Below are 9,581 nucleotides of genomic sequence, written 5' to 3'. Positions count from 1 at the left end.
TTTAATATCCTCACAACATTCATGTTTTCAGTCCCTCGCTAATGTCCCGGGATTGACGCCATTGATTTACTCGTGACAGATTATCCGTAATTCCGAGTTTCGAGTTAGTTATTCTTTATATTACTCATTTAAGTTTTTACATTACCCACAAGCGAAGTATATGATACAGGTGACGTTATTTATCAGTAATTCTCTCTGAGCCTTATATTAACTGTAACATTGTTGTCGACCCGTGAAGATCAGGGGTAGAATAGGTCTTCAGCAACCCATGCTTGCCGTAAAAGGCGACCATGCTTGTAAAACGGCGACTAACGGAATCGTGTGGTCAGGCTTGCTGTTTGATGCATGTCATCGATCCCAATTGTGTGGATCGATGTTCATGATATTAATCCCTGGATTGTCTGGTCCAGACCCGATTATTTACAGACCATTGGCATATAGTTGGAATATTGCTGAGGGCGATGTTAAACAACAAACCAACCAACCATTGTTGTCAATGTTTTGCGAAGACAGCATATTTATGTTATGACCACAGGAACGTAAGGAGATATGAGCGCATTGTCGCAAATAATTGAGATGACGATTTTAGTGAGGTCGTTTCCAACAATAGGTTAACTGAGTCCCACATTTGTCTACATTTTCTCACCAAAAAATACTATTGGTAATATAAAGAATATGGGTGATTATCTGCTCCAAATCAATTAATTTATAAATTCCTATCCTTGACGAGGAACGTTCAACATTAATTCCCAAAGGGACAGATAATCCGTTTATCCTTGTTGTTCGTAGGTTACTCTCTATATATCAGTCAACTAGTTTACAGGCCAATTTCTCTGTTAATATCAACTGAAGAGGTTGACTCTCGACTTTGGGAAGGGTTTTGTCGCTTTTATTCTCTTATGTTTGATTGGTATAGGAAACAACGAAAATATCTGAGTTCAGTTTTATAGCAGTTTCCAAACTGCCGGGCACAATAAAGTATACACTTCAAATTTGGATTTCACCAACACATTAAAAATGTTACCAAACCGTGGCCGAAACTCTGCAAACTTAATGTCGAAAACAGAACCATGATACCCGAATCAATACATCACCATACGATAATCATTTCTTGTTAGTATCATTTTTAGCCACCATCAAACATAGGTGTATACTTTCTTTTCCCCGGCAGTTTACATTTAGTAGTAGTATCATAACGAAAAAAAACAACAGTTTGAAGGTTGTATGAGTTTAATTGACATCACTTTGTGTTAGTAATGAATTATAACGGCGTGTTCAACTATTGAAGAAATGTATAAGCAATTTGACATATATTGAAATGTAAATATTAACAGTGCGTGTTCATCCATAGAAAATATTAGCAGCTTGACACATATTTCACATGTAATAGTAACAAGGTGAGGTGAGGTGAAATGGGGTTTAACGTCGCGTCCAAGATTATTGCACTTATATAGCGACGTGGTAATAGTAACAAAGTAAGCTAAACAAAATGTAGGTACAAATAAGTAATATCAAAGATGATATCAATATTCATAAGAATCTAGCAGACGTAAGTGAGTAAGTTGGTTGAGCACAGCTGTGAACACAGATTTGCATGATTACCTACATCATGGCATCACAGCTTGGTGTGTTGGAACGCCCGAAGTGATTCGGGTCTAATACGTTTACCGCAATGCTGAAACCCCGAGCATCGGCATATTGCTGCCCAACCTAGAAACTTAATCAGGGCGAAGCTGGCCATATGTTTCAGGCATGTCTAAGGGACGCAACTCTGCACAGTGAATTGCAGCGCCCCCGACAACAGTCTGATATTTGAAACAACACCGACAGTACGCAGGACATTAGGAAATCAAAACAGGAATAATGACATAAACACGTCCCATTTTAATTCTGGAAACCCAAAAGTCCAGAAACTCTACGCTCTTTGCACAGTCTCGGTTAAAGGTATTTACAAAATTAAACATGCCGTTTTCATGGGAACATACCAAGGAAGAAAAAATGAAAAAAAAATTGTTTAAAAACTCAATATTTAGACTATGTCGCCCATGGGCTTGCCCATGGGCGAAGTGTGGCCCATGGGCCTGCCCACGGGCGAAGACTGGCCCATGGGTAGGCCCATGGGCAGGCCCATGGGCGAGAATATGTTCCTTTACTTAAAACTCATGTTTTTGTTTCGCAAATACATTTCATGTATTCATTTAAGTATCATGACACAAAATTTAACTCTTTTTAACTTAATTCAACGATTTTATAGCGATATTGAAATATTTCGCCCATGGGCGAGAAAAAGGTTTGGCCCATGGGCGAGAATATGTTCCTGTACTTAAAACTCATGATTTTGTTTCGCAAATACATTAAATGTATTTATTGAAGTATCATGACACAAAATTTAACTCATTTAAACTTAATTCAACGATTTTATAGCGATATTGAAATATTTCGCCCATGGGCGAGACAAAGGTTTGGCCCATGGGTAGGCCCATGGGCAGGCCCATGGGCGAGAATATGTTCCTTTACTTAAAACTCATGTTTTTGTTTCTCGAATACATTAAATGTATTTATTTAAGTATCATGACACAAAATTTCACTCATTTTAACTTAATTCAACGATTTTATAGCAATATTGAAATATTTCGCCCATGGGCGAGAAAAGGGTTTGGCCCATGGGCGAGAATATTTTCCTTTACTTTAAACTTATGTTTTTGTTTCTCAAATACATGCAGGTGTTCTTACTATTTTCATGGCACATAATGTAACTCAATTTTACTCAATTCAGCTATTTTACAGATTTATTGAAATATTTCGCCCATGGGCGAGAAAAGGTTTTGCCTTCGAAATCCTTGATTATTATATCATGCCAGAGTTCTGAAATTCAGTGACAATGCTGTTGAACAGTAGAATCTGATTGACGTATTGTGCAGAACCTGTTTGACACTATGGGTTCCAAGACCACTAACACTCTGAGCTGAAAAAGTTTGGTCCTAACCGCACCCAACATCTTTAATGAACCCGGCCTTATCTCTCAAAACGTTTTGGCAGTTTATCATACGAATTCATGTGCGTGTACAACATTAAATTTTAGTTAGTTTCTATTTCATTTCCCATTTTATGACCCGTTGATACATCCCACTGTGCAATTACGTGACAGGTACGCGTGCGCGTATTTTAATGGAAAGAAACTATTCGTCTTTTATTGCATAACGTTTGGCTGAATATCTTACATTCTAACGAAATCTCGAAATAATTATTTAATTACAAGCAGTGTCGAACTGACCAGTAGGAATTATGTTTCAATGCGATTGAGGAAAACGTGAGTGAATATTGTGACACTAAAGCAACTTTTACCTGCATTGTCACTTTTGGTATGAAAATGGTAATAGTTAAGAAAAACGTAACAGCCTTCTTATGATAATTCTCATATTCTCATTAGTACGTTGTGTCTAATTACAGTGTCGGCCTTATTTACAGGTGATTCTACAATACTTGTTGTCGGTCAATTACAATCTGCCACACCACGCGTGAATAAACAGTTATGCAGGTGTTGCTGTGGGCAAATACCTAGCCTGTACATGTATATTTTTGTGGATACATGTATTACATATTTTCGTTGATATGTGGATATATTAAGCACCAAGACACAAAAAGTTTATGAAAGATGAATTTGTGCCTTGATATATATATTCAACGCGAACGAAGTTTGTATTTTCTCCGCGATCCTGATGTGTATCATCGTTTAATTGGTCATTCATTAAAAGTATGTTGTGAGGCGATATCAAAGGAGCCGCTCAATATACACAGTGTCGTCCGTTTCGCGTGAACTACCACCCTACCCTGTCAGTAAGAGTTATGTAATCGGTACACAAATATATTTGGTGCGATGTCAGTGTGGAAGGAGTTTGAACTACGTCCGCCAGTGGCCACAGAAAGTATAGTACCAATCAACAAGGCCAATGCCGTACTAATAACCTAGTGACTCGCGTAACAACGGCTGTCAATATGTCTGCTACATCTACCATACCATCATCCCTGTCACAACTGGCGTATTAACGGCTTATTCAAAATATTAATTGTAGAAATGTCGTTACCAGTCTAACGTAGGTTGTATTCAGTCCTCAACTGGATGTTACATTCCTTATATCAGTTAACAGCCCTGTTTGTGAAAATATTTACTAGACATAAGATTTAAAGACTAATAAAATCAATTGTAAGACCGCATAGACCATAAAACCGAATAAAATATGTCTTGGTATCATCTCTTGTGTATTAGATGATGGCAATGACCGGAAATGTTATAACGTTAGATTAAGAAGGAGAAACATTAAAGTGTTTTACAATACTTGGAAACATGAGCAATAAGATGTAGCAACATAAACATGCATGGAATAGGGAAAAAGGATGAAAACAAATTGAAAAGAATTTTAATACAAAATTATCGAACTAAATAACTTGCCTGAACAGAAGGGGTACCCAAACTTGTTTGACAGTTATTCGTGTGTTGTAGACTGTCGAATGGGACTCATGTGTGTACGTAGGGTACGCATATCTATTGCAAGTTTTAGTACTCATACACTTTCTCTTTTTGTGTTTTGTTTGTTTGTTAGTTGTATAACGCCACACTTAGCAATATTTCAGCTGTATGACGGCGGTCTGTAAATAATCGAGTCTGGACCAAACAATCCAGTGATTGACATCATGTGCATCGATCCACCAATTGGGATACGATGACATGCATCAACCAAGTCAGCGAGCCTGACCACCCGATCCCGGTAGTCGCTTCGTACGACAAGCGCTGTCGCCCTTTTACGCCAAGAATGGTTTGTTGAAGATCTTCACGGGTCTATTGAATGCAGGGATTTGTAAAGTCATTCAGACAGCATACAATGCCAACTAAATAATTATACTCAGTGTCTCCGCAAAGTAATATAGTACGGTACTTAGAGTACATGTGAGATTATACTCAGATTAGGGAGATGTTTTATCCATATAACGTGTTATTATTCTACCTAACAATGTATTTAATGAAATGAATGCAAAACAAACTCAACGGCTAAAAGGTTTCATTGAAAAAACTACCCCTAGTCTTGACTAATAAAACAACTGCAACCCGACACAGATTAAACGCAACTTACAAACACAATCGTAATCTGGTTAGTCTGTATCACTCAACGAGGCCGCTTACTTTGCCCACAGTATGAAAGGATTGGGCAGTTCAGTAATTAGGAGCCAAAACCAGGCAGGTACGCTGGTCACACTTGACTGGTCTGACTGATGATTAGGTCGTCTGACAATTGTGAGTGAACCATAGCAAGAAGTATCTGCGAAACTATTAGCTCCTTTTATGGGACCGATTAGTTTTATGACCATGGGCCTCGGCACAAGCGTGGTGTTGGAAGACAAGTTATACAAGTACATCCGATATGGTGACTGTTTTTCGCTATTCATATTCTAAATACATTCATAATACCACAACATTTTAGTACTCCTTGAAACTTTACAATCACTTCAATATGTACAATAGATTGAACGAGAACACTTGATATATTGCAGATTATTAAATCATTGTCTCTATTATCAGCCGCTACGTTTGTATCGTTTGCATTGTACAAAGAAATATTTTATCTGTCCTTTTGCAGATTTAGCCTCAGAATGTGCTCATTCGAATTAGGAACGAAAATAATTGCTTATCATGAGTATATATGATACAGTTAAAAGTTACTTGTACACTGTAGACGTATTCACTTTAAAGTCGCATACGACCTTCGTGAGCGAGTTGAATGATCCAGGTTAATTGGAACGAAGTCTAGAGAGGGTTATAAAGTTTTGTATTTGGTTATGTGTAGGTTTGTTAAATATAATTTTTTAAATTCTTTTTATTTCAATATGTAAAAACATAACTATGCGCTTAAAAACAGAGCTGACTTGATGGGAGATAGCCACCTCAGATTGTCTGTTGGACACGGTTTAACCTTACTGTGTCCTCACCCTGGTTGTTGTTACCGTTGTTATAAGGGATTAAGAGCTACGGCTCATTGCATTTTTGGTTACAGTCTGTATCACTAAAGTGGACATGTGCAGGTGAACTCTGTTCAATTAGTATATGAAATGCCCCAAAATGTGAACTCCAGACAATAATAACCTGAGGGTAAATCCACGTGCGTCTGCCTTTCCCCTCGTTCACCTTCGAAATCCTTGATTATTATATCATGCCAGAGTTCTGAAATTCAGTGACAATGTTGCTGAACAGTAGAATCTGATGGACGTTTTGTGCAGAACCTGTTTGACACTATGGGTTCCAGGACCACTGACACTCTGAGCTGAAAAAGTTTGGTCCAAACCGCACCCAACATCTACAAGTTTGTAAGCTTGTAGACATCATTAAGAAGTAATTAACAGTCCCATGCTGAGACCTTTCTCAAAATTCAGACCGGTGGCAGGCTGCCAACAAATAGAAGAAAATATCGCAACCCCGACACGAGTGTGCTCAGTCAAACAATGAACTTACGACCGGCAGAAAACAACTCCAGTTGAGTATGCCGATGCTGTATCTCAGCCGTGTTGGCCTGAAAATTTAAACATGCTAATTAAATCCAAAATCGTATAATTATTTTTAATAGAAACCGTATCTTAATTTGTTCTTGCACTGCATCATATCGTGTATTTCATCTGTATATGTGTAATGTGTATATGTATCAATGACTACACTTATACCGCATGTTCTGCAACAGACTATAATTAATCACCTTATTATTGTCTCTCCATTTACCATGGCTGACTGCACTAATACCCTTTTAACAGTGGACACCAATATCAGTATACATGTAGGCTTTTTGTTCAAAAAGGAATATGCAGGAAATTATATGTAACAATTAACTGTGTACTAATTACATGTTTGAATGTTATCAGTTTTACGTTCTGAGATACAGTGATGTAAGCATCTTCTAAAATCTTCTAAAAATATAATAAAATACAGAACTCTCTGCCGTAATTTTTTGTGGAAATCATTCAATCAAGTAAAAAATGACTGCGTGACAAGACGAATCAACTATTTATACCCGATAAAAGAAACTGCCGTATTTTAGGAACAGTGCTATAACAAGACATTTGAAATTTCTAACAAGCAGATACATTAGAGACAGTGACTAGACAACAGGTACGTAATCCGTATCAATCAAAGGTGTAAAAAAACTGAAAATCATATCTGTCGGAGACCTACCTAATTACCAAGTTTTATCATTACTATATTTATTACAATGCAAATACTTTAGTGATACATTTTTTAGAGGAGAGGGCATACACACAAGTATATTGCTTCCGTGTGTGAATGCAGGTTGTACTTGGTATCTCAGTTCTCAGTTTCATACCGGTTGTATAACTGAATTTGTATATGGAACCATGCGTACAGCATGACAATTACTTGCTATTCGTCAGTTTACAACACACATAACACGGTCAAACAATTTTAGGCACCGCTTTTGCGAGTTATGTAGTACAATAATGTTTTATTAAAATCTATTTCAATTTGTTTTCACCATTTTCCCCATTGACAGTCGTTGTTACGTGCGTCACTAGGTAATTAGTACGGATTGACCTTGTTTATTGTTTCTATACTTTGAGGATTTCTGTGACAACTGGCGGACGTAATTCAAACTCCTTCCGCACTGACACCGCATCAAATATATTTGTGTACCGATTACATAACTCTAATGGACAGGGTGGGGTGGTAGTTCACCGGACGACACTGTGTATATTGGGCGGCTCCTTTGATATCTCCTCCAAACATACGTTTATTGAATGACCCCATTACACGATGATACACATCTCGATGAATATATCAAGGCACTAATTCATCTTTCATAAACATTTTTTTGTCTTTGTGCTTAATATATCCACATATCAAAGAACATTTGTAAAACATGTATCCTAAAAAAAATAAACATTTTCAGGCTAGGTATTTGCCCACAGCAACACCTGCATAACTGTTTATTCACGCGTGGTGTGGTAGATCGTAATTGACCGAGAGCAGGTATTGTAGAATCACCTGTAAATAAGGCCGACACTGTAATTAGATACCAAGTACTAATGAGAATTATCATAAGAAGGCTGTTGTTTTTTCTGAACTGTTACCATTTTCATACCAAAAGTGACAATGCAGGTAAAAGTTGCTTTAGTGTCACAATATTCACTCACGTTTTCCTCAATCGCATTGAAACATAATTCCCACTGGTCAGTTCGAAACCGCATGTAATTAAAAAATTATTTCGAGATTTCATTAGAATGTAAGATATTCAGCCAAACGTTATGCAATAAAAGACGAATAGTTTTTTTCATTAAAATACGCGCACGCGTACCTGTATATTGCATACCTGGTGTCACGTAATTGCCCAGTGTGATGTATCAACGGGACATTAAATGGGAAATGAAATAGAAACTAACTAAAATTTAATGTTGTGGAAAATAACTCCAATGAATTGGAGTACACGCACATGAATTCGTATGATAAACTGTCAAAACGTTTTGAGAGGTAAGGCCGGGTTCATTAAAGATCGCTACAATATGTAAAACAGGTGAAATTTGTAGAACTAAAGGAAACATCCAACCAAATGCCCTTTTTAAATAGTAATGTAATGATATAATATAAAGTATATTTCACATGATACAATATACTTTGCAAACAGTTAGTTGATGCTTGAAAGGGACTGACGAAAACATGGGCGAAATATTTTAATAACGCCGTAAAATAGTTGAATTAAGTAAAAATTAGTTAAATTTTGTGTCATGATACTAGAATAAATACATTTAATGTATTTGCGAAACAAAAACATGAGTTTTGAGTAAAGGAACATATACTCGCCCATGGGCCAAACCTTTTTCTCGCCCATGGGCGAAATATTTCAATATCGCTATAAAATCGTTGAATTAAGTTAAAAAGAGTTAAATTTTGTGTCATGATACTTGAATGAATACATTAAATGTATTTGCGAAACAAAAACATGAGTTTTAAGTAAAGGAACATATTCTCGCCCATGGGCCTACCCATGGGCCAAACCTTTTTCTCGCCCATGGGCGAAATATTTTAATAACGCCGTAAAATAGTTGAATTAAGTTAAAATGAGTTAAATTTTGTGTCATGATACTTGAATGAATACATTAAATGTATTTGCGAAACAAAAACATGAGTTTTAAGTAAAGGAACATATTCTCGCCCATGGGCCTGCCCATGGGCCTACCCATGGGCCAAACCTTTTTCTCGCCCATGGGCGAAATATTTCAATATCGCTATAAAATCGTTGAATTAAGTTAAAATGAGTTTAATTTTGAGTCATTATACTTCAATGAATACATTAAATGTATTTGCGAAACAAAAACATGAGTTTTAAGTAAAGGAACATATTCTCGCCCATGGGCCTGCCCATGGGCCTACCCATGGGCCAGACTTCGCCCATGGGCAGGCCCATGGGCGACATAGTCTAAATATTGAGTTTTTAAACAATTTTTTTTTCATTTTTTCTTCCTTGGTATGTTCCCATGAAAACGGCATGTTTAATTTTGTAAATACCTTTAACCGAGACTGTGCAAAGAGC

The sequence above is a fragment of the Haliotis rufescens genome, unplaced genomic scaffold (assembly GCF_023055435.1).
Source record: "Haliotis rufescens isolate VD_foot unplaced genomic scaffold, xgHalRufe1.0.p SCAF_8, whole genome shotgun sequence".
NCBI classification, from domain to species: Eukaryota; Metazoa; Mollusca; class Gastropoda; order Lepetellida; family Haliotidae; genus Haliotis; species Haliotis rufescens.
Note: the sequence above shows the minus strand (reverse complement) of the source record.